The sequence below is a fragment of the Lepidochelys kempii genome, chromosome 4, assembly GCF_965140265.1.
Source record: "Lepidochelys kempii isolate rLepKem1 chromosome 4, rLepKem1.hap2, whole genome shotgun sequence".
In the NCBI taxonomy this organism is placed as follows: domain Eukaryota; kingdom Metazoa; phylum Chordata; order Testudines; family Cheloniidae; genus Lepidochelys; species Lepidochelys kempii.
The window spans coordinates 126120114-126146868 of NC_133259.1; the positions used below are offsets into that span (position 1 = coordinate 126120114).

Below are 26755 nucleotides of genomic sequence, written 5' to 3' on the forward strand. Positions count from 1 at the left end.
GGGCCTCAGAAAGAAAAAGGTTGAGAACCCCCGGTCTCCATTATACAAGTAATATGTGCCAACGAGTGGGGAGTGGGCAGTAAAGCCTGCATTGGATGTGTGGGTCAAGAGACACAAAGGGGCCAGAGATGGTGCCCAGATTCTAGGCTGGAATGACAGGGAGGTTTGTGGGATGATCTATGGTGACAAAGTAGGGAGGGCTGGGAGGAGAGAACCAGTTACTTCAGAGAAAGGTGCAAGGATCTCTATAATAGAAAATTGTGGAATAACCTATGCATGAGGGAAGTGTCTCTCTAACGTCTGTAATTAGTGGCTGACTTACATTGTGAGGATTTATAGCCCTTATATAAGTCACCCTATCCAATGTAACCGTGGATAATCTCATTATTGTTATAAAAGTCTCATCCTGTTCTGAATCCTGCTAAATTCTTAACTTCAGTGATATCTTGTGTCAATGAAATCTTCAGGTTAATGTAAATAAATTTCTTATCAGTTAACTTTCTGCCTTTCAGTTTCATTGGGTGCCTCCTTGTTGTAGTATTATGAGACAGTAAGTAGGAGCACCAGATTTACCTTTTCTAGACCATTAATTGACAAGGTTTTATCATGTCTACTCTCTAAATTAAATAATCTTCATGCTTTTAAACTCTCATCATACAGTAGTCTTCGTGCTTCTAATAATTTTCACTGCCTACCTATTGCTGCCATTCCTTTTCTGAGATTTGGTGACCAGCTCTGAACACAATGTTCTAGGTGAGGGGATATCATCAATTTATATATTGCCATCATAATGTTCTTATTTTCTATACCATTCTTTATACATCCTTATTGTTTGGTTTGATTGGGTTTTTTTTAACCCATCACTCTGCCTTGAACAGAAGTTTATTGAGCTGTCCACAGAACATGAGTCTTTTCTCTGAGCTGAAATAATTAATTTAGAACTCAGTAAGATACATGAGTAAGTCAAATGATTCCTTTCAATGTGTATTACTTTGCCTTTGTCAGCAGTAAATTTCATCTGCCATTGTGCCACTAGTTTTGCCAATTCCTTTTGCAGTTCCTCACAGTATTTAATCTCAGTTCTGTCATCTACACATTTTACCTCCTCCTTGTTCATCCCTCTTTCCCAGATCATTAAAAATATCTTAAGATTAGTCCAAGTATAGATCTTTTGGACCTGCAGCTATATTTACACAAAAAGAATGTACATCTCCATTATTATATCGTGAGAAAACATTCACATCTTTACTGAAGATAGACTAAAACTTACTATAATGTCTAATAATATAAAATGATACAATAACAAAAACCAAAATCATAGAATCATAGAATATCAGGGTTGGAAGGGACCTCAGGAGGTCATCTAGTCCAACCCCCTGCTCAAAGCAGGACCAATCCCCAATTAAATCATCCCAGCCAGGGCTTTGTCAAGCCTGACCTTAAAAAATTCTAAGGAAGGAGATTCCACCACCTCCCTAGGTAACGCATTCCAGTGTTTCACCACCCTCCTAGTGAAAAAGTTTTTCCTAATATCCAACCTAAACCTCCCCCACTGCAACTTGAGACCATTACTCCTTGTTCTCTCATCTGCTACCACTGAGAACAGTCTAGAGCCATCCTCTTTGGAACCCCCTTTCAGGTAGTTGAATCAAATCCCCCCTCATTCTTCTCTTCCGTAGAATAAAAATCCCCAGTTCCCTCACCCTCAAAAGTCATGTGTTCCAGTCCCCTAATCATTTTTGTTGCCCTCCGCTGGACTCTTTCCAATTTTTCCACATCCTTCTTGTAGTGTGGGGCCCAAAACAGGACACAGTACTCCAGGTGAGGCCTCACCAGTGTCGAATAGAGGGGAACGATCACGTCCCTCGATCTACTGGCAATGCCCCTACTTATACATCCCAAAATGCCATTGGCCTTCTTGGCAACAAGGGCACACTGTTGACTCATCTCCAGCTTCTCGTCCACTGTAACCCCTAGGTCCTTTTCTGCAGAACTGCTGCCCAGCCATTCGGTCCCTAGTCTGTAGCAGTGCATTGGATTCTTCCGTCCTAAGTGCAGGACTCTGCACTTGTCCTTGTTGAACCGCATCAGATTTCTTTTGGCCCGATCCTCCTATTTGTCTAGGTCCCTCTGTATCCTATCCCTACACTCCAGCGTATCTACCTCTCCTCCTAGTTTAGTGTCATCTGCAAACTTGCTGAGGGTGCAATCCATACCATCCTCCAGATCATTTATGAAGATATTGAACAAAACCGGCCCCAGGACCCACCCTTGGGGCACTCCACTTGATACCGGCTGCCAACTAGACATGGAGCCATTGATCATTACCGTTGAGCCCCACAATCTAGCCAGCTTTCTATCCACCTTATAGTCCATTTATCCAGCCCATACTTCTTTAACTTGCTGGCAAGAATACTGTGGGACACAGTGTCAAAAGCTTTGCTTAAGTCAAGGAACAACACGTCCACTGCTTTCCCTTCATCCACAGAACCAGTTATCTTGTCATAGAAGGCCATTAGATTAGTCAGGCATGACTTGCCCTTGGTGAATCCATGCTGACTCTTCCTGATCACTTTCCTCTCCTCTAAGTGCTTCACAATTGATTCCTTGAGGACCTGCTCCATGATTTTTCCAGGGACTGAGGTGAGGCTGACTGGCCTGTAGTTCCCAGGATCCTCCTTCTTCCCTTTTTTAAAGATGGGCACTTTTCCAGTCGTCCGGGACTTCCCCCGATCGCCATGAGTTTTCAAAGATAATGGCCAGTGGCTCTACAATCACATCCACCAACTCCTTTAGCACCACCAACTCCTTTAGCACTCTCTTTCTCCACTTTAGCACTCTTTCTCCACAGAGGGCTGGTCACCTCCTCCCCATGCTGTGCTGCCCAGTGCAGTAGTCTGGGAGCTGACTTTGTTTGTGAAGACAGAGGCAAAAAAAGCATTGAGTACATTAGCTTTTTCCACATCCTCTGTCACTAGGTTGCCTCCCTCATTCAGTAAGGGGCCCACACTTTCCTTGACTTTCTTCTTGTTGCTAACATACCTGAAGAAACCCTTCTTGTTACTCTTAACATCTCTTGCTAGCTGCAACTGCAGGTGTGATTTGGCCTTCCTGATTTCACTCCTGCATGCCCGAGCAATATTTTTATACTCATCCCTGGTCATTTGTCCAATCTTCCACTTCTTGTAAGCTTCTTTTTTGTATTTAAGATCAGCAAGGATTTCACAAAATATTGTTATACAGCTCTTAAACATACGTCTAACAAGTAATTTATAAAATCTTTATAGTGTTGGTTTTTTTAAAGCAATCCTGCTTTAAATCCAATGAAAAACAGTTAAGGGTCAGTGAAACTTTCTGAAAAGCTCAGAGATTACTGTCCAAAAATACTCATGCTGAGTTACACTTCGATATTTATTACTGTGTGTGACATATATTGTTTATATGTGAAGATTCTTTCTGTCTAGCAACTCTGGAAAGTCAGAAAAGGCAGAAAATCTTAGCGTAAATCTCTCTTGATTTTTCTTGATTTCTCAGAAATCTAATATAGATGACCCCTGCTATGTTGAACTTTTCCACAGTGAATTCCTTAGGATTGTAAACTTTTCCTCAAGGTCTACTACCTTTCAGTCTATCCCACCAAATCACAAGCACTTTGTAATGAGATACTATTACAATGAGGAATCGTTAGCAACATAGACTCCTTGTCCAAGGAGTAATGGACAAATTACTCCTTAATTAAGCGTTTACCATCTGTTCCATTCCCATTTAAGACTGCAAGAAGAACATATTTTACAGTTACATCAGTAAAAAAATTAAATGATTGGAGTACACAGTACGGTTTATACGTATTCATTTAGACAGTGTAACATATAATGGTAATGGTGATGTTTTCTCCTGGCTCTGGGCCTCTATGAAGGAGAACAGTTAATTTCTGACACAATAAATTTGGACTTATTTTGATGCATTAAGTACATGAAAGACTTTTTTTTCCCTCCAGGTTTCATTGGATGTACATCTTTGTCTCAGAGCATCCTGGCGGGATCCTGGAAGCAAAGCTTAGCTCATTCTACAAACGTGGAGAATTAAAGGATATCAGAGGCATTAAAAACTGACAACTGCAATTTTAATATGCCAGGTAAACGGAGCTATTTTGTGTCACTTTCTAAAGTTGTTAACAGTTATGCCATGACTACGATTTACAGAAAAAGGACCTGCTGGTAGCTATTTAGAGGGAAAACAATGATTTTTCCTGCAAACTCATGCCCTGGTAAATTACAGTAAAGACTGATAGAATAGCAATTAAATGAAAGAAAATCCAGTGGCATCATTAAAGGATGCAGTTAGGGGAAAACTTTTTGTGATAAATATGCAAGTAAATCCTTTCCCTTCCATTCTCTCTTTCCACTGTTTCTTCCTCTCCAGGCTTTTAAAGTATTGTTTCAGTATTTTAATAGCTATACAACATGTACAAAATTTCTTTGCTGCTGTTTTTGAGTTCAAAATAAATTAATACCTGCAGCAATAATGCACAATAGATTTATCTCTGAATTAACTTCACACTTACATTTGATCAGGAGAGCATCACTAGTACCAGGCTAAGACCAGTTGTTCTACTTTCCATGAAGGTTCTCTTTTCTGATCAAAAAGATTGGGCCAGATTCTGAACTCTGTTACCTTGGTGTACCTTGATTGAAGTCAGGTGAAACTAAGATCCAAATTCTTCTTCTTGTAGCAACTAGGAGTCCTAGTCATAAATTACGACCCCCATTGTGCTAGGTGCTGTACAAGCAGTCTGGCCTGCTGTCTGTTAATTACCAATTCTGCCTAAGTGCTTAGTCATAACCTTTGTAGTGCTATAATGGACTGACATCAACCATTTGCGAGGGGGAGCTCTTCTGATGATTTTAGGAGGCACTGACTCTAGAATGACTGGTTCAGCCATATGAAGAATAGAAATGGCAGGCTTAGCAGAACAAGACAAAATACATTAGAGAGAGATTTGTGGCAACCATGAAAACCACCTGTAATAGAAATGGAAAAGTGGAAAGACAATCAAACCAGAATATACAGAAGCTGATTGCTAGATCATTCCTACAATTTTTATCTTACTGAAGACAGATTTTAAAGATTGCTCAATATGAGCTATTTTCAATATCTTATGGACGTACTTTTGGCTAGTACCTTTCCCCTCAATATACATAAGTACTTTTCTTGGGGGGGTTGGTTTTCTTTGGAAGAGAGGTGCCACAGGGGCTTTTGTGTTTAGTTTAGAGAAGGCAAGGTAGAAGAGGTGAGTCCTGTGCTTGGCAAAGTCTGTGACGGTCCTTAGATCCTGTAGGAATTTCTTCCACAGTCTCAGACTGGTCCCTGAGAAAACTCTGTCTTCTGTGTAGACAAACTTTATCCTTATGAGAGAAAATTCCACTGTGCCAGAGGAGTGGCATTGTCGACCACAGTCTTCATCCCAGAACAAAACACTTTCAAACATCCCTTTCAAAACAAAACCTCCTGAGCCCAATTATTCAATTATTTTCTTTCTGTAAATCATCTTTTATGTTTCAGTCTGGGTCCCACAGACCCCACCAGTGGAGGCTGCCTGACTGTTTGTTTGAAGTGATCGGAGGTTTGGCTTGTTAGTAGTCTGAGGAGAGATGGATTAGTGGGCAGAATGCAGATGAGGTGGTTAAAAGTTCATGATAAATACAATTTATGATTTTGTTCTATAATTTATAACATAGATCATGGATATAACCACTGTGTGTGTATGGGCACATGTACATATACATGGGGTATCTATAGATGTGGGTTGTTTATGTATGGGTTCTATAGTAAAAAAAGAATTAAACAGTTGTAACTGGTTTCAGAGTAGCAGCCGTGTTAGTCTGTATTCGCAAAAAGAAAAGGAGTACTTGTGGCACCTTAGTGGTAGCTGACATTTTGCTGATATAGTACAGAATCAGCTCGGGTGTCCTGTTTAGAAGTAGATAGCTTGACATAGGAAATACATCCCACAATTGAAATGAATGGAAAAATCAGAAACTTTCAAAATCTTGAAAAGTTCTGTTTTTTTTTTAAGAAACTTGTTTTATTTAACAGTGGTTTAAGTGTATAACATTGTTTATTTTGCCTAAGTGAAGGTTCTCTTCTAGTGGAGAAATCAAAGTTCTTCTCTTTTCCTGTGTCGATTTTATATTTTGTATTTAGGAGGTGATAACATTTGGGCCATACTGGCTATAACTATTCTTTACTGTGTCCCTTGGGAGTTCAAGCTCTGAAATGAAACCAGAGCTGCAGCTGTGGCAGTAACCATGTGGCTTTTCTAAGGAGAAACAACTTGCTGTTTTTTCCCCCTCAGGCTAAACTTGTGCTCTACACAAAAAAATAAAGACTCCAAATCATGGTTAGGCCACAGTCTTCTGAAATCTTTCATTTGGATCAAAGAATGTATCCTTAAATTGGACTTAATGACAACTTGGTGGGAGGGGGGAATGTTGGGCTATGAATGACACGTTTGTATGTTGAGATGCCGCTGTAGAAAAAATAACATCTTTTGTCTATTCTGTTTGTTAATCCCCAAACTTCCTATGAAATAGAAATATTTTTTAAAACAGTATTCAATACAAATACATCATCTTTTTATACAAATTGTAGATATTTAAATAAGTGGATTTATTGGAAAAAAGTTTAAATTCTTCAGATTTAGCTTTGCGATAAAAAATTGGTTAATTTTCTGCAGAGTTTGAATACCACATACTGTTTAATTAATTCTAACACATCACCCATTGATGGGTTAATTTTGTGTATATGGAATTCTATGCTAGACATAATTTTGCTTTGGCAGCCGTATTTACTCCAGTAGGCTAATTGCTGGGAATCCCAGTTGTTAAGATGAGTTTATGATGTGTTAGCAAAAACCAAAAAAACAGCTGACAACCACACACTTTGTTTTCAGGACAAAATTTATATTTACACTCATTTTTTTAAGTGATGTTGAACTATTAGAACGCAGAAGAATTCACTTAAGAACAATGTTTTGTTATAAAATACTACTTTTTAAAATTTCTTTTGTACTACAGTTTACTTAATACTTCTGTCTATAATACAGCTAAATGGAGTAAACTAGGTAAACTAAGATAAGTCTATTTTTGTAGGTTCTTATATTGCCCTCATCACCATATTATCTGAACACCTTCCAGTACAGAATTAAGCAACATGACTAACATCTGTGATTATTCTCTCTCAAGTCCTATCTTATACCACAAAGCTAAATTCTGATAGGGGCTCAATCTTTCAGGCAAAGGCATAACAATAGCAAGTGGCTGTGTAGCTCCTTCCTGGAAGGGCCTAAAACAGCCCTGGGAGAGATCTGGGGCAGGGGAAAAGCTGGGCTGATTGGCAGAGCAGCCGCATCTGGGGCCACGCCCAAAACAGACCCAGCGGGCCTTATAAAAGCCAGGGAGGCCAGGAGCAGAGGAACTCTCTCTCTAGCCCTGAGAGGGAGGAACCTGGCTGCACAGACCTGACTAGAGGACCTAGTTTGGAGCAGGGCTGGGGAAAGGCCCGGGGAGCTCGGGCCTAGGAAAGCCGCAGGCTGCAGGCCTGGGAAGGCCTATTAGGTATGGGGGTTGCAGGGGCAGCCAGGGGTAGGCAGAGGCAGCAGGTCCAAACCCCCTCACCTGTGATGAGTGACTTATAGTGCAGTCTGCCCCAGGGAGCAGGGGCTAGTTGGTGACTGGCAGTAGCTCATGACTGAGGTGAGGTGGGGATAGTGTGGAGGGGTTTCCCTGGGAGGGGGAGACCCAAAAGTGTGGGGGTACTGCCAGGGGGCAGCACCCAGTTAAAGGGGCACTGGGGTCCTGGGAGGGACACGGGAGCCAGCAGCAAGGCGAGACACCGGCCAACAGAGGGCGCTCCAGAGGCTGGAATGCTAATTCCCTGAGACAACCAGCAGGAGGCGCTGCCGGTGAGTCTGCGCCCGGTTACAGAGTGATGGAGAATGCAGGCATGTGCGGTCCGCCCCTGATACTAGGGGCCAAGGCAAGGACTGTGGACTATTGCCCAAACATTTGAATTTGCCAAGAAAAATCATGCCAAACCAACCTAATTTCCTTCTTTGATGGGGTTACTGGCTTAGTGCATAAGGGGAAGCTGTAGAGGTGATATCTTAATTTTTAGTTATGCCTTTGACACTCCCATGTGATATTTTCATAAGCAAACTAGGGAAACATGGTCTAGATGAAATTACTGTGAGGTGGGTGCACACAACTGATCGAAATACCATTCTAAAAGAGTCGTTATTAATGGTTTGCTGTCAAACTTGGAGGATGTGTCTAGTGGGATACAGCAGGGCTTTGGTACTAGTCAATATTTTTATGACTTGGATGATGGAGTCGAGAGTATGCTTATAAAATTTGTGGATGACACCAAGCTAGGAGGTTTTGCAAGCACTTTGGAGGGCAGGATTAGAATTCACAATAACCTTGACCAATTGGAAAATAGGTCTGAAATCAACAAGATGAAAATCAATAAGACAAATGCAAAGTACTACACTTGGGAAGGAAAAATCAAATTCACAACTACACACTGGGGAATAACCGTCTAGGCAAAAAAAAACCTGGCCTATGAGGAAAGGCTAAAACACCTGGGCATGTTTAGTCTTAAAGAAAGAAGATGGTGGAGGTACTTGATTAGCCTTTACCTATATTAAGGACTGTTATAAAGAGGACAGTGATCAGTTGTTCTCCATGCCCACTGAAGATGGGACAACAAGTAATCAGATTAATCTGCAGGAAGAAGATTTGGGTTAGGTATTAAGAAATCCTTTCTATCTAAAAGGATAGTTAAGCATTGGAATAAGCTTCCAAGTCAGGTTGTGGAATCTCTGTCACTGCGGGTTTTAAGAACAGGTTAGAGAAACAGTCTTCAGGGATGGTCTAGGTATACGTCATCCCGCCTCAGTGCAGGGGGCTGGACTAGCTGACCTCTGAAAGTCCCTTCCACCAATACATTTCTGTGATTCTGTGAACATACGTCAGAGAGGGTAACTTATAATTGAAACGCTTACCAAGCAAAGTGGCAAATTCATCATCACTTGGGGTCTTTATCATAGGCATAGTTTGACTGCTATATTTGTGTGGGGGAGGGGAAAGCACGGGTGTGCATGCACGCATGTTCTGTTGGTTCACTGGCTTTCTCCCCCTGCCCAGAGTGGTACCTGGGCTACCAGTACTGGATGGGGGCGGGAGACAGACGACAGGCCAGGTTCATGGGGGAGTCTCAGCTGCTGCTGTCTCCTGTGGTGACCTGAGCAGCTTGGCTCACAGAAATGGGAGCATGGGGGGAGGGGAAGTGGAATGTGACTCCACATGACCCTCAATGCTTTGCCTCTGTTTGGGGGAGCAATGCCTCCCCTGCACCACCCCCAAACTATGTCCATGGTCTTTATCTTTTCAAAAGACAACCAATCTTGATTTAATCTGTAGCTCAAACCACAAGTTCTTGAGGTTGATGGTATTCTCTTATGGGCCAGAGAAGAAAAATTCCCTCCACTGCAGGAATTGCTGGGTGAAATTCTATGGCCAGAGTGGTGTAGAAGCTAGATTAAATGAACATACTGGACCACTATGGCCTTAAATATCTGTGAATCTATAAAAAAAAGTTCAGATATAAATCTAAGCAAAGGGAGCAGTCTCTTGAAATGTACAGTCACACTTTGGAAGCAGTTTGGTCTAGCAGTTTTTACATAGGACCATAAATCAGAAATTTTAGGTTTTATTACCTGATATACCATTGATTAGCAAGACATACTAGAATTTATTATCAAAAGACAGACATACAACTGATTGCTTAATTAATACAAACAGTTATAACTTCATTAGCAAATCATGCATGCAAGTTTAGGCTTTGGCCTAGATTTAATCATGATTTATTAATGCATAATCTGTCTCTATGTACTTATATGGCCCCCATTACTCAATCTAATGCATTTATCCTCAATGCTTCTGAGATAGGGAAGTACTAACATCTCCATTTTACACAAATTATTGAGGTTCATAGTATTCTATCAACTTCAGTGAACCTGGAGCTGAGGCCCATAGATTAAGGGCTACATTCCCAAAGGTGTTTAGGCATCTAATGGGACTTTCAAAGGCACTTAAGCAGGTTAAATGCCCACTTCCCATTGGAATCAGTTTTATCAACCTGCGTAGGCACTTTTGAAAATTCACCTAGGCACCTACCTGCATCTTTAGGTACCTAAATACCTTTGAAAAAAAACACGGCTGCTACTCTAAATACCTTTGAGAATCTGGCCCTAAATCTGTGATGTTTGATTCTCCGATCTAAGACCCAGGCTGAAACCCTAACCGCTGTACCATCTTTCCGCTCTACCACTCTTTAAAACATTGGATTCCTCCCCAAGAAAGCATGGGGTTTTCATTTCCTCATCTGCAAAGCTAAGTCTTTCAGAAACCATGATGGGGAAGATCAGGCCTAGGAGCTGGGGTCAGAACCAGAATCAAGTGCCCAGTGTGCTTTTGGAAAAAGGCTGGACCAGAAGCAGGACCGGAGCAAGAGCAAAGCTGGAGCTGGCTAAGGCTTGTGGAGTCTGTTACCACTAAAAAGCAAGAGAGAAATCCAGACCAGGGAGTGATGTTGAGCAGACTGCGCTGCTGTTTCTCCTGTGAGGCTTATATACCTGCCCTGCGAGTCACCAGACTAGCTCTTGACTTCTGGATTGGCTAGAGCATGCCCTAGGAATGACTCATCAACACATGTGGCTTAATCAGGGTCTAGTTGCTTTTAAGAACAGCTTCTCATCTTACAAGGCCTGCCAATGTGTGTGCATTTGTTTTGTTTTTTTGGTCTGAAAAGATGTGGGAGGATTGACTATAATATCTTCCCCAACCAGCTGGAAAAGAGGGGTTAACATTCTAATTAAATAATGGATTTGTTAGATTCCATAGAAATCTTAGTCTGCTTTGAAGAACACAAAAATAGTAAACACATGTCCAACTTTGAAAATCTGGTCCTATTGTATGAGTCTTATAGCAAATATTCTGATTTTCTAGGAACCAGATATGAGAGGAAATAAGTGATTCTTACTTCCTCTACTTTCTTGCTTTCCACCCACTCTTTTGCCTTCCTTTCTTGCATTTTAAATAGTTTATTTTTATGACAAAATGAAAACTAAAAACATCATCTTCTGTTTCTGAATTTATATAAATCGGATTAAATTAAATTTAAACCTACTGGTATGTGTTGAGTTGAAAGAGACTGAGATTATAAAGAGGAAAACTGCCTCAGAATGAAAGAGGTGAATACCTCAAGGACCCCAAATAAATTAGGAGAGAGCAAAACTTATTATTTCATGCAATCACATTAACTCATGTCAACATTCTAATTTCATGACAACTGGCAAGAGATGTCACATGTTAATGTGAATTACTGTGTCAGCGGAACAAAATTTCTAACCTGAATAATGGCTCATGTTGCGTCACCCCACCGGCTTATCTGTTCCAGAATCTACAGATATAATACTGTGTGTATGAAATGAACTCTATCGACATTGTAAAGACAAAATCAAGCACCTATCTCTGAGTTATCTCTGAGTTATCTTCCGCAGCTGTAAGAGTGCCATTAGGGTCCCCCCCTGCCCCGACACATTGCTTAATACTGAGATGTGGAAATAATGGCTATAGGTCAGTATCTACTCATGAGACCTCAGCAGAAGAATGTATAGCTGAAAACAACATTGAGTTTAAAGCAGGGCACTAATAAACTTCCAATGCACCGGAATATCACGCCAGGATTTTAGACATGCAGGATACAAACAGCAGATGCTGAAGTACTTAAATGAAAATCATAGTGTAGATATTCAGCAGATGAATACAAAGTATATATAGGGATTTTAGAAGGAAAAAATAATTTCCCTCCCTAGTTATATCAAATTTTACTTGTTTTTATTTCAAAGCCCGCAGTTATGATCCCAATAACCATTACTAGGAGTTTACACTACCTTGCCGTGTTCCTTCATGCAAGGATTTTTTTTTTAACTGACAGCCTTTTCTACTTTTCCCCTTGCTAAATATAAACTACTGGCATTATATATATTTTAATATACATTTTCTACAGAGAATAAGTATAATAATGACTTGCACAAAATAGCATGACTAACATGGGAGATATGCTTACATCAACTCTAGAAAATTAATGTTTCTAGAGATATTCCAGATGCCACAACGATTTCTGATATCATTAGAAGTTTCTCCAATGCCTGCTAGTCAGACTATATAAATTAGAGCAGATGGGATTTTAAAATTGTTTCCCCTTAGTGTTGCATGTTCTCTGAAAGTTACGGAACACCTCACCCATTCTTTTAGGATAAGTACAGTAGTTAATCTGCCTTCCATCTGCCTCATTAGTGTAGCCTGGCATGTGATTTACAAGATTCAAAACGAATATTCCATATTAGTCCCATCTCATAAAAAATGTATTTAAAGTAAAAAAGTACATGTTCTTCCTTTATAATTGATAATTAAACTCATATTTTACTTTGTTTAATCTTCTAACATTTCCTAGATATTAGTCAATTTGGCATATCTAATTTTTCCATGTTTTAAAACAAATACTTTCATGAAATTTCCGAAGCCTTCCAGATTCGGAGGCTCTATTGATCTTGGTATCATTCTCTTCCCAACATGGGGCCAGATTGGCCCCCCACCTGCAAAGGGAGAAAAATAGTTGAAACTCAGAAATTCCAAGGTTAAGTGAAAAGAAAAGGAGGACTTGTGGCACCTTAGAGACTAACCAATTTATTAGAGCATAAGCTTTCGTGAGCTACAGCTCACTTCTTCAGATGCATATCGTGGAAACTGCAGCAGGCTTTATATATACACAGAGAATATGAAACAATACCTATTCCCACCCCACTGTCCTGCTGGTAATAGCTTATCTAAAGTGATTTCCAGCACAAATCCAGGTTTTCTCACCCTCCACCCCCCCCCACAAATTCACTCTCCTGCTGGTGATAGCCCATCCAAAGTGATAACTCTTTACACAATGTGCATGACAATTAAGCTGGGCTATTTCCTGCATAAATCCAGGTTCTCACATCCCCCCCACCCCCATACACACACAAACTCACTCTCCTGCTGGTAATAGCTCATCCAAACTGACCACTCTTCAAGTTAAAATCCAAGTTAAACCAGAACATCTGGGGGGGGGGGGTAGGAAAAAACAAGAGGAAACAGGCTACCTTGCATAATGACTTAGCTATTACCAGCAGGACAGTGGGGTGGGAATAGGTATTGTTTCATATTCTCTGTGTATATATAAAGCCTGCTGCAGTTTCCACGATATGCATCTGAAGAAGTGAGCTGTAGCTCACGAAAGCTTATGCTCTAATAAATTGGTTAGTCTCTAAGGTGCCACAAGTCCTCCTTTTCTTTTTGCGAATACAGACTAACACGGCTGTTACTCTGAAACCAAGGTTAAGTGTTTACTATTGCTTTGCCATTTGTAAATAACGTGGCTATTCCATACTCATGACAATCAAACCTTTGTACCACACAACTCCTTTGAAGAGGGAAATCTAATTTTCATTTTAAAACATGCAATAATCTGAACTATATTAAAGAAAATTGCCACTTGATGCCAGTAACCTTGCAAACTATCACCCAGTTTCCAACCATCACAGCAAATTAAATGAGAAGCTAGCTAAAAATACCCTTCAAGACCACCATCTGCATCCAACAGCCTGGATCTACCCCCTAATCAGGTTTCAGACCAGGGCAAGGTACAGAGAGGGCACCTGTTCTTTGGTGTCCACAATGGAAGTGCGTCCTGCTGGAACTGTCTGTCCCATTCAGTGGAATTGATCACCAAATAGCTGTTTGGCCTTCAAAAGGCTGCAAGAATGGACAGAAATATTCTTAAATGGTTCAGGATCCGGTGCTTCCTCTCAGACCGAACCCACAGAGTTGTAATGAGTAAACTGTTCCTCCATGCTTATTACATTCAGAACTAAATTTCAAACCCAGCTCTTTGAGTTTTCCTCCAATAGTACATACACCAGCTCACTCACACATTTAATATTTTAAAAAATTGTTTATCTCCATAGAAGGAAAAAAGAGAGAGACAGAGAGAGAAATGTCCATTATGTCTTTATCAGGGGAGGCACTCGGATGGTATGGCTTTGGGCACTAAGGTTTGAAACTAGGCACATAATTATTTTATAAAATCCTGTAAGAAGTGACTACAGGAATTGTATCGGACATCAACAACAGATGTTAAAATATCCATCCGTTCTTTTGAATATTGTCTAACACAGAGCCTATCTGGTGGTGCTCGGTGCCCTGAATTCAGTCTTCACTAGAGCTTGGGGGGTGCCTTATACCTCACACGGTCTGACCCTTAAATTATGAGCTCTTTGGGGCAAAGACTTTGTATTTGTAAAGTACCATGTACATCTAAAGCACTGCAGAAAGAAAGGTAACTAATACTAATAAATACTTCATGGTGTAACTAATTTGGTCAGGCTTGCTATGCACTGGATTCTGTAGCAGGAGACGGGCAGCTGCTATAATAGATAAGGGATCCTGGAAAGACACTTTGCTGGATAAATTCTACAAGTTGTTCTAACTTGCAATGATACCTGCCAGAGACAGAGGTTTAATAGCATACTCTTTTGTTTCCAGTTGCCTCTAACTTCTGTCTACTTGTTTGTTTGTCTTCAGAATGTTAGCTCTTTGGGACAGCAACTTTTAACTTTTTGCCTGTTTGGAAAGAACTTAGTGCATAATAGGCAAAACCACAGACAAATAACAAACCGTGTCTTTCGCTCTATTCATCGGGTAACTAATTTGTTGTGGTTCTACATTACAAATTCACATGCAGACTTCCAGTCACAGAATGGGCCATATCCTTTGTTAACCTGTGCCCCCATAGAATTCTACTGAAATCTCAGCAAAGTAAATGTATGAGTTGAGTTGAATATTGCGTACCTGTGCATCAGTATAATATTGCTTTAGGTAGCCACAGATGCAGAGCTAACAATCTCTCTCCCCTCCAACTTTAAATGGGTGACAGACAGCCTGACTACACACAGTCAAAAGAAAAAGAGGATGGAGTTCCAGATTCCTGGCTCCCTTAAACATGCCACAACCTTCTGCTCTGCAGAATTATTCTATTTGGTTGATCCCTTGTATGTCTATAGACCATATTAGCTGGCCAAAAATTTGAAATGCCATTTTGGAAACTGCAAAGATGCCTAATATTTTTCTTCTGCTTATCCCAGTTCGAGGTATGTCCCAAGGTGTTTGCAGATGATGGGAAGCTGCTTTGGAACCCACAGAATGGTTGGCAATGAATGGTTCATTCAGATTCACCCTGGCAGTCCGACTCCCAAAAACTGATGGTGTTGCCAAAGTGCCTGGCAAAGGAAGCATGTAAATAATTCCCAACTGTGCAGTTACATCTGTGATATTGGGCTCAGCTTAGTGACACAACATACCTACTTTTACCCACAAATTACTTTGTAGAGTCACAAGTGGATTTAGCTCGCTATTATTTTCACAGATGTAAGTGGCATGTTAATTAACTTTATCATGATGGGGGGGGGGGAAATCATATCAAGCACAGCCATTTCCATATAAGTAGCACTGAATGCAGCTTCCTGTGCTTGATTATCATGGAAGGGCTACTTGGTTGTACAGACAGGGAAATATGTATTTTTATGTAACTCTATTTGTATAACTATTGGAATAGCTATTAGTGCAGAAACATTTATGTTGCTACTGGGGATGCTGTACAGCTCGAAAAAATCAATACATTTTGAAATTATTCTGCTGTTTGTGTCCTGGTATTTCTGACACTTCCCTGAGGGAGTAATAGGCAAAAAGTCAGGGTGCTTCCTTACTTAATCTAATCCTCTGAAAGCAAAGGGCTTGGTCCTACATTCCATGTATACACAAAACCCAGATTTATTTTAGTTGCAGTTTTGGAGTGCTCACTATCCCTGAAAATTAGGCTATTTATTTAGATGACTAATTTCAGGTATTTTAGGCACTCAGGCATTTTCATACCGCTGTACATTCATCTAAGTACTAGAGGTGTGACAATTACATGCAAGAGATTTTGGTACCTATTATAGTCCACACGGCTAACTAGGGAGGGGGTTGAGGAAGAGGGCATTGTGGATCATCACTGAAGTCTTTTTATCCAGTCCTTGTGCCTATCCAACCGTAGCAGTTATTAAATATTAATACTTTTTTCCTAGTTATTCCTTTCCTTCAAGGATCTCAAAGTGCTTTCCAAACATTTAGAAAGACAAGGTGGGTGAAGTAATATCTTTTACTGGACCAATGTCTGTTGGTGAGAGAGAGGCTCTTTCGAGCCACACAGAGCTCTTCTTCAGGTCTGGGAAAGGTATTCCAAGGGTCACAGCTAAATGCAAGATGGAACACATTGCTTAGGATAAGTAGTTAGTACCTGTTCTAAGGGATCAGTCAAGATAGAGTGACCCATTAACACCTCTTCAGTCATAGGACAAAAAGGGGGATTAGTAGTTACAGATTGTTTTAATAAACCATAAATACAGTGTCTCTGTTCAGTCCATGATTTTTAGTGTCTAGCAGAGTTATGTGCTAACTACTTATGCTAAACAATCTGTTCCACCTTGCATTTAGCTGTGATGCTCTGAATACCTTTCCTAGACCTGAAGAAGAGCTCTTTGTGGCTTGAAAGTTTGTTTCTCTTTCCAACAGAAGTTGGTCTAATAAAAGATACTACCTCATCCATCTTGTCTCTCTAATATCCTGGGACCGAGATGCCTACAACTGCATTCCAAACATTTGTTAGGTAAGCTTCACAACATGCATGTTAGGGATATAAGTGGTAGGGACTACATTGCCCAGCCATTAAAATGCAGCCACCTCTAAAGTGAAATGCTGTCATAAATATAAAGGGAAGGGTAAACCCCTTTGAAATCCCTCCTGGCCAGGGGAAAGCTCCTCTCACCTGTAAAGGGTTAAGAAGCTAAAAGTAACCTCGCTGGCACCTGACCAAAATGACCAATGAGGAGACAAGATACTTTCAAAAGCTGGGAGGAGGGAGAGAAACAAAGGGTCTGTGTGTCTGTCTATAGTCTGTCTTTGTCGGGGATAGACCAGGAATGGAGTCTTAGAACTTTTAGTAAGTAATCTAGCTAGGTATGTGTTAGATTATGATTTCTTTAAATGGCTGAGAAAAGAATTGTGCTGAATAGAATAACTATTTCTGTCTGTGTATCTTTTTTGTAACTTAAGGTTTTGCCTAGAGGGGTTCTCTATGTTTTTGAATCTAATTACCCTGTAAGATATCTACCATCCTGATTTTACAGGGGGGATTTCTTTATTTCTATTTACTTCTATTTTTATTAAAAGTCTTCTTGTAAGAAACTGAATGCTTTTTCATTGTTCTCAGATCCAAGGGTTTGGGTCTGTGGTCACCTATGCAAATTGCTGAGGCTTTTTATCCAACATTTCCCAGGAAAGGGGGGGTGCAAGTGTTGGGAGGATTGTTCATTGTTCTTAAGATCCAAGGGTCTGGGTCTGTAGTCACCTAGGCAAATTGGTGAGGCTTTTTACCAAACCTTGTCCAGGAAGTGGGGTGCAAGGTTTTGGGAAGTATTTTGGGGGGAAGGACGCGTCCAAACAGCTCTTCCCCAGTAACCAGTATTAGTTTGGTGGTGGTAGCGGCCAGTCCAAGGACAACAGGTGGAATATTTTGTACCTTGGGGAAGTTTTGACCTAAGCTGGTAAAGATAAGCTTAGGAGGTTTTTCATGCAGGTCCCCACATCTGTACCCTAGAGTTCAGAGTGGGGGAGGAACCTTGACAAATGCAATAGTAGTTTAACGGTGTGTCCACCAACATTACCCAACAGGTTAGGTCAGGAAGCAAAAAAAAAAAAAAAAAGAAAAAAAAAGAAAAGAATATCCTCTTTAATTGAATCTGCAGGAGGAACTCAGAGGTAGAATATTATCTAAATTACAGTTTGGCCAGAACAACTGATATTTAACATGTCTACTATGCAGAAAAGTGATATGGAATCTTTACTGACAAAAGAAATCAGGATCTCAGTTTTATCTGTCATATGAAAGACAGCAGGCCAGATTCTGACCACAGTTACATTGTTGTAATCCTCGGGCACCTCTACTGAAGTAACTATATTCATATCAGTGTAACTGAATATAGAATCTAGTCCTGCACCAGACAGGCACATTGATTCAGAAATGACTCCGAAGTAAGAACTACTTGGTAAGTTATCAGAACTAATTCCTGCAGCACTTGAAGTTTAATTTGGAATTTAAATTAACATCCGTTTCTACTTGCAATATATATAACTCACAGAGAAAATACATTTAATCATATACCACTTTGGTAAATTCAGTTATCACTAATAGGCAATGCCATCTTAAAATCAAAGTCAAAATTGTCAGTATTTCATACTATTGGTGCTTAAGAAATATGTAATAATACAATAATGAGAGAGACAAGATAGGCAGGGTAATATGTTTTACTGGACCATCTTATCTGGGTGGAAGGTATAAGGTGGTCCAGTAAGAGATATTACCTTGCCTCTCTCATCCTTGGACCAATATGATTACAACACTGGAAGTACAATAACAGTTACAAAGAATTATGCAGTCCACTGCTTTAATGGATAGTCCACCTTTTCTTCCATTTCAGAATTATATGATTTTTTTTGGCAATAAATGCCTGGCATAAGTCATGACCTAGAAAATATGACTTCTCCTTTCACAGTCCCCTGGGTTTTGTTGGGAAGCAAAGGGCAGTAGGAACATTTTCCCCAGTCATTCTTTTCTGAAGAGGCGCAAGTTTTTTTAGCTTGAGCTGCTGGACTAAGATCAGAAACAATATTTAGTTTCTGTTACACAATACTGTAGTTGCTCCTCTTCTTTACCACTTCTAAGATGCTTTTGAATATATGGCATACCAGAGTTCCTCCACTGTCTTATTCAACTGATCTCTCTGTTCAGGATTAACAAATGCTCTAACTTTTCTCAATGTATATTGGATCATTTTCATATCCAAGTAAAGCAGTGATGACAAAATATATATATATATGCAGTATGTGAACTTAAACGCCCAACAAGAACCTCTCACATACAAAATTTTTGGACTTTGCCTGATGCCTGAAGTTTTTTCTTTTCTTTTTTTTTTTTTAAATATTCGTTTACGCTCTAGGCCTTTGTTTAGTTCAGTTTTAATGTCTTAAATGATGTGACTACCATTGGCAGTCTTTTCCAATCTAAAAACTCCAATAGGATATTGTTACCAGTTCTCTCAATTTTTATGAATATCAATATGAAAGAAGGTGATGTTACAGCATGTTAAGATGCCCCGGTCATCCAGTCTCATGAAAATACCTATGGGAGAATGCTGGTGTGGAGAAAATTTCCACAAGGATTTCCTCATGAGGTTTCCCACAAACCATTCTGAGGGGATGGAATTTGTGTCTCCACAGAATGGGCTGTGGTCGTCCCCCCACCCCCGTCCCCTGAGGACAAAGTAGATTCTGAGATTCTCCTGCATAACTCTAGAAAATTATGTCTCTGTTAGGCCCTCTGATCTCCTTGGCAAGTCAGGCCCCCTTTGCAAGCTCATCCTCTGGTAATGACAATCCCCAGAATTACTCTGAAGGGACATTCCTTGGTGTGGAGAGGGCTTAAGAGAAATGTAATATAGACTACAGATGAACTACCTTTTCTGATCTCCATGAAGCTAGCGGGGGAAAATGTTGGTCCCCCTGTTACTGGCCCAACCTTCCCCAGTCCAGGTTCACCGTCTATTCTGTATTGATCTTGATTCTTGAACAGGTACAGGAGGATCAGTGTACAGTGGTGCATAAAACCCCTTTTATACATGGATTAGATCTGTTTCCAGATCCTGAGCCTATGAAAGAGTCAATTTTTCACAGTGCGTTATTATTTGAGGTCTGAAACTGATTTTATTTTTTTTTAATACGGATCGCTCTTTTCTATAATACTATTTAAGACTGGCTTTAAAAAGTGAGGACAACAAACTTAATTAGCCTGTAAAGCAAGAGATGTTCAGAAGTGAAATGTGTTGTGGTAATGAGTGGATTAGCAATATAGATTATGTTTGGTAGTCTTGTGGAGTGGTGCCAAAGAAATAAAAGACTGGCATATTTTACTAAATAGCATATTTCATGTATAAGTGGTATTGTCTAATGCCTACTTATCCCTGCATAAAGGTTCAATAGCAAAAAGGAGGTACAACATGTAACACCAGAGGCTTACTCCATTTCAACAAAGAAGTTTTTAGAAGACGAAACAGAAGTTTTCTACAAAAATACCTTAACTTCAGCAACTTTTCTCTGTGTGAATGATCTTGTTGTTTTCTGCCCTGTTATCTCTCACCACAAACTCATTTTGAATTATCTTTTTTCCCCCCAGACTATTCTGTAGAGTATTATCTCTGATGCACCTCATGAAATGACATTCCTGCCTTAGATTCAACTAGTGAATTTACAAACATATGAGGATTAGAAAGAAGGAAAATCCATTAGCAAGATGAGAATGTGAGAAAAGGATGGAGGGGAAAAAACTGAACAAGGAAAACTAAACTTTAAAAAAATGTTAAATGATGCAGATTAAAAGCCAAACAGTTACCCTCTTTAATCCACGTTCAGTGAATGTGAAAGCAACTATATTGGAATGGGTATAAAGTTTCCTTATACCATGCTGTTTGCCAAGTCCAACCTAGAAATTATGGACATGAAATAATGTATTAATCTTTAGATCATGTTTACATTATCTGGACGTATGGTATTTTGAGTATCATGTCAAGTTATTTAAATGAAGTTTCAATGCAAAACACTCTGAATTCTGTCCAAATCTTTTTTCTTCAGTGAAGTGTGCAAAACACATCTCTTCTAGTCTTTCAAACACAGCAAATTAAAAAAATATGGAGATAGTGTCCCATTGATCTTCACTCAGCTCTGTAAGCTTTAGCCTTCATCTTTGGAGCCATCTAAATGTTCAGTTCATTTCAGAGCTTTTCTAGGTCATACTGATTGTATAGTTCATTGAATCAACATTGTGGAACAGTAACTCCACAGATTAGCAACAGCACTGTGAAAAATGGTCTTGCCCCTAGAGCCCTGGTTGGCAGGGCAATGTGCAAACAGGAGAAACTGGGATCTACGCCCCCTCCCCTCCCACTGAGCTCTAGTAGGGTAGAGAAATGGAGGGAAGTCACTCCCCATCTTCCTTTTGCAAGCTCTCCTGAGAAGAAGGGGTAATGTGGGTAATGGTGGCTGTGGCTACTGCCACTGCTATTGTTACCAGGGACGCAGAAGGATGAAAACCGGGAATTGAGGCTGGGAAATAGGTCCAGGAAACAGTGAGTGTGGTCCTGGTGAGCCTGCACTGCATGTAAGGATCAGGCAGAGCCCAAAAGGAAGTTGGCCCCTGATTAGTGACCAAGGAGCTGATCCTAGAGGGGCATTGGGGCTATTTGTGATTGACAAAGGAGACTGTTGCTGATAATGGCATTGGCATGACTTCTGGGTGAATCCTGCCTTCCCAAAGGCTGTTGAAAGGTTGTACTCCCAAAGGTAAGGGGTAAGATTTTGTGAATTCATAACCTGGAAGGGACTCCCCCCATCACAACATAATGCATGATCTCCTTTTCACGTGATGTGCTACTTAGAAGGCTCTAGTACTACACCACTATTTATCATACAAAAATATTCTGCTGCTTACGTCACTCCTATTGAGGTTTTACTGTTTAACTCAGACTGAAGGACTCAGATTGAATGTAAACCTTTTGGCATTGTTGAGTATCCATCGTAGTATGTGTATCCATGGTAACTACAAGAGAAGGTATGGGTGTGTAAGTGCTCTTAAGTAATACAGATTTATGTTTCTTTTGGAAGATGAGAAATGCTAGATATTTATAGGCTTATTAAAACAGCTTGTGCACATTCAAGGATGCACACACATTCTGTAGCAGCAAAATGGATGTCGTTATTGTAAATTTTTAATATGTGACAATAGTTCAGGAATATGGGTAAAAACCACAAGTGGATTTCTCATTCTATTGCTTTGCATGTTGGCAAGCAAACAAACCTAAGAAATGGCAGATCTAATTTAATCCCTGTTTCTTTATTTTCATCATATAATAAGCGTCATCATCACTACTTATGTCAGTCCTGCTGTTGCTTCTTATACAAGGGGTACAACAATGCCCTCCATAGGTTCAGTTTACTTTGATCAAAGTAGAACTTGCACCCTTTAATGTGATCTGCAGCCAGGTAACTGAGGGCAGAATTGGCCTTACTATGTTCAGACATTTTTTTTCCATATTGTATAAATTGATTGTTGAAACAGTGACACGATATTGGCTATTCTTACAAAGCTATCCTGGATATTTTAAACTATTTTCTTGTTTTGTTGCTATTTTAGGTTGTAAAAATAACCCCAATGGTTTAGAATTAAAATTATGACTAGAGTTTAAATGTTTGTTACAGCAAAGTCACAAATTATCTACACATCATTTGATCATGTATTTTCCAACACTGATCTTGCAAAATCTTGTGTGAACAGCAGGAAGTGCAACATTGTTACTCTCCACCACCAGAATGAGCAGAAGCTGTGCATGGTCACATGTAAGCTAAAACACTAGGCATAGTCCTGTGTTGAAATAAACCTTAAACCTTAAACTCCTTGTGTGCCTACTCTCTTGCTCTCAAGAACTCAGAGTAAAAAGAGGGCTGGATATGGATGGAAGCTAGGTATGCTGGAGGGAGACATCAGTTTAAGAAACAAAATACTTTTCTGATGCAAAAGAGGAAAGAAAAAAACGAAAATATTATATACAGGCAAAAGGGTTTCTAAATGGAAGATTTTTTACAAAGATTTCCATGAGGCTTCAGCTGCTCTTTAACTGGGCAAAAAAATTGAAAAAGGAATGCAAGCATAGGTTATGATCCCACAGAAATTTTCTTCTCCAGCTGCTGACCTACAGAAATTTGGCATGCGTGGCTTTCCAGCCATGAATAGTAAACCCTATTCTTGAGTAGAAATCCACAATTTTCTGCAACTGTGGAATGCTGAAATAGGCATTGTGAGAGATGCCATTTCACAAAGCTGGAAAGTCTGATTGCGTCTAGCCCAATTATTATTCAAGGGAATAAGACACAGGGACTCTATAGTCAACAGTCTCCTGATAACTTAATGCTGGATGATTTTTTTTCTGATTGACCAAACGTCAGTCACCAGTGTGATGTTGTGTATAAGAAAGATGACCATTTGTGTCATTGTTGCTACCACTGTTACACAATTACAACAAATAGTGTACAAAATATGTCATATAAGGTGTTGATGGAAAAGTTATGATTTGCTAAGTATGATTATCCTGTGAGTACGCATGTATCATCATTGTATCTGAAGTTATAAATATTGGCTATGTGCTTGTATCTTACACATGTGTTGTATTCCTGGGTGACACCCCTCCAAGTAGATTTGCATCCACGCTAGACAGCTATGTGTTGATGTCCCATTAAGAACACTTCACTCTAACAATGAAACTCATCCCACCCAGCAGTGTTCCCTCTAATTTTTTCCATCGTGTACGGAATGAATTTTGTTATGTGCACCAACATCAAAGTAATGTGCCGATGTGCACTGCCAGTAGAAACAAAAAAACCTAGATATAACATATATTTTTAAAAAGTTACTATAGGGATAATTACTCCAGCCAGGACAGGTTAGACATTTTAGAACTCGCTACTCAAAGAATTAAATTTAAGCATAAAAGAGAAATAAAATTATGAAATGCATAGACAAGTCAAAATAAAATAATACACTTTGAAAGAATAAAATTACAGAGAATATATGTGCATTGCAGGAAGTACCAAGAAGTAACAACAATAATACAAGTATGTGTTGGGAGGTGAGCGTGAGAGACAGAGAAAGAGAGAGAGAGAGTGTGTGTGTGTGTGTGTGTGCGTGGGCGCACTGGCTGCTGGGGAAGTCTATGAGAGACCGTGCACTGTCTCTTTAAGGCACTCACACACCAGAAGGCTCAGACAACAGCTGAGCTCTCCTGCTCCTGAGCCCTGTCCCGCACTCTGCAGAGGTGGGTACATGGGTAGGGAGAGGTGCAGGAGGGGAACACCCTGACATCACCGCCCCTCCTTCCCCCCCGCTCTGCACAGCAAGCAGGAGGGGCCCGGGAGCAGCTGGCCAGGGGCTCCAAGGCAGAGGGCAGGAGCAATGTGGCTGGGGAGCAATGGGGTGAGTACCTGAACACATGCCACCATGCATGGCTCTGCTAACCAAGTGCGCGGCACTAGATTCATTCCTGGGTGGCCGTGTGACCACGCACCTTAGAGGGAACACAGCCACACAGTAGCTCTTCCTGTAGATGCCTCAGACTCTGAGGGGGCCAGTGGCCACCCCCTGTAATTCAGTAAACTATGTATGGACATGTTATATGCTCAAGTGACCCTGGACTCCATCTTGGTCCAGTAATTCTCCACACCAGGGGCTGTGGACTTTCGTTAGGACAGTAAATTTCCATGCACGTGGCAGAAGATATAAAAAGGCACTTGAGACATCTCCATTTGGTTTTCATTTCCTGCTTCATTTCTCTGGACTGGATTTCTAACAAGGACTGATGACCCCCAATCTGTTTGCGTGGTTCCAGAGAGACTTTTGCAAACTAGCAGTTTATTCCATCTCTGCTACAAACCTGATATAAGGACTTTGCAACCACTTGTATGTATATGACTTGCAATCACTTGTATGTATATTATAATTCTCTTCTTTTCTTTTATTATTAAACCTTTAGTTTTTAGTAACTAAAGGACTGGTATCAGCGTAATTATTATGAGCCCCATTCCAGGCACCCAGTCACAGCCAGGTGGGTATTTGGTAGTAGTTATAGTTTTGCCTGAGTGACCATTTTGTTATAGAGTGCAGGCACAGAGAGTAAGAAAGGGACCATAAGTCCTGCAGATTTTAACCCTTTCTGAAAGCCTTTTTAGTGTGGAGATGTGTCCCGAAACCTTCACAGCACAGGCTGGATAAGGGGAAACCTTCCTCACTCAGCATGAGAAGGACAGGGGAGAAGGCCTCAAAACTACAGAAGGTGGAGGACTGAAGAGATGGCGAGCAGTGGGAAGAAGGCCTCCTGCAAGTCTTTCCAGTACTTGAGTGAAGAATCCATCCCCAGTTAATGCTGTAGATGACCAATCATTAAAGGTTGGTCTGTATTCCAGTACAGAAGGAGATTTTGATGATTTAAGTCCCAGTACTACTGTTTGCTTAGAAAAGGTCAGTGTAGGAAGACTTGTAGGTGCTGGGGATGCTGCATGCTATGTTGACGGTGTCAGAAGGTCATCTGGCTGTAATATCAACTATAGCACCTATGTAATCCCAGTCAAATCCTGTTGCAGCAAAAGGGAGTCTGGAATCAAAAGGCAAAGGAAATCTCATACTACTGCATAGACTTCCGGTGTCACTGGTACCAATAAAGTTTGAGGCTGTGTTGAAGGTAGTGTGTCTAATACCTTAGATGGAGCTGGTCTCAATGGTACATGCATCAGTACCAGAGCCTACAGCTAGCCTTCTTGATGTATGTCTGTCGTCATTTCTGGGGGGCCATGAGTCTCCATCTGTGCCCTAATCTCAGTCACTGGTTTTTGATGGACCTCTTCCATGAACTTATCTATTTCTTTGTCTCTGAAAAATTGTGTATGTGGAGGCCCTGCCGTTAGAGCCTGCAGTTTGCTTACTCTCCTTGTGAATATTATGGCAATAAGAAAAGCTGTTTTTTGGCAAAAGGGACAGAGAACAAGTTGCTTGAGGCCCAAATGGAGGTTTGATGAGGGCAGCTGGTACAGTGTTGAGGTTCCACAATTGAACCGCTTCTATCACAGGTGGAAAGAGATGGACAATACTTTTTAGAACTTGGACTACAATGGAGTTAAAAGAAATTGACTTCCCCAGGATTGGAGAATGGAATGCCAAGATGGCTGCTAAATGGACCCTCAAAAAGCTGAGAGAGGATTTAAGATGTATCAAGTAATCCAAAATGTCCTGAATGCATACTAGCATTGGCTGAATTCCATGAGACTGGACCAAACTAAAAAATGCTTCCACTTGGCAGAATAGAGAGATATCGTACCGGGTTTTCTATTGTTAAATAGGGCTAACTGAAGTGCTTCTGAATATCAACCTTCCTCCTTGTCTACCCATGCAGAGTCCATGGCACGAGTACAGAGTGTTCAGTGTCAGGTGTCTGACCAGGGTGTTGAGTCAGGAAGCGGGGGAAGAGGTGTGGGAGGCCGAACAGATAGACTATGGCATTTGGAGAACCAACATTGTCTTGACCAAGCTGGCACAATGAGTATCCGTTTGGAATGATCCGCTTCAGTTTGAGAATAACCTGCAGGATGAGCGGATTGTGGGGGAAAGGCATACAGCAGTACTGATCCCCAGTTCAGATGGAAGGTGTTGGTGAAAGAGCCTAGACTGAGACTTGCTTGTGACCAAAACTGATGTCACTTCTTGGTTTTTTTTTTTTTATTTATTGCAAACAGGTCAACAGACAGAATGTCCCATTCTCTGAAGATGGGCCTCAGAACACTGCATTTCAGGGGCTACTCATGATTCTGGGAGAAATACCTGCTGAGGTGATCAGCCAACTGCTTCTGGCTCCTGG

The 26755-nt window shown here is 40.6% G+C and overlaps 1 protein-coding gene across 16 annotated transcripts in view; it reads left to right on the plus strand.

The window, feature by feature from the left end:
• SPON2 (spondin 2) overlaps positions 1 to 26755 on the plus strand; it is a 122184-nt gene that overhangs the window by 58290 nt on the left and 37139 nt on the right. For all 16 annotated transcript variants that reach the window (XM_073342832.1, XM_073342821.1, XM_073342834.1 and 13 more), the window contains 2 exons: positions 3998 to 4135; positions 26634 to 26754. The gene's annotated coding sequence lies outside the window, so the exon portion shown is untranslated. The remainder of the gene's footprint in view (positions 1 to 3997; positions 4136 to 26633; position 26755) is intronic.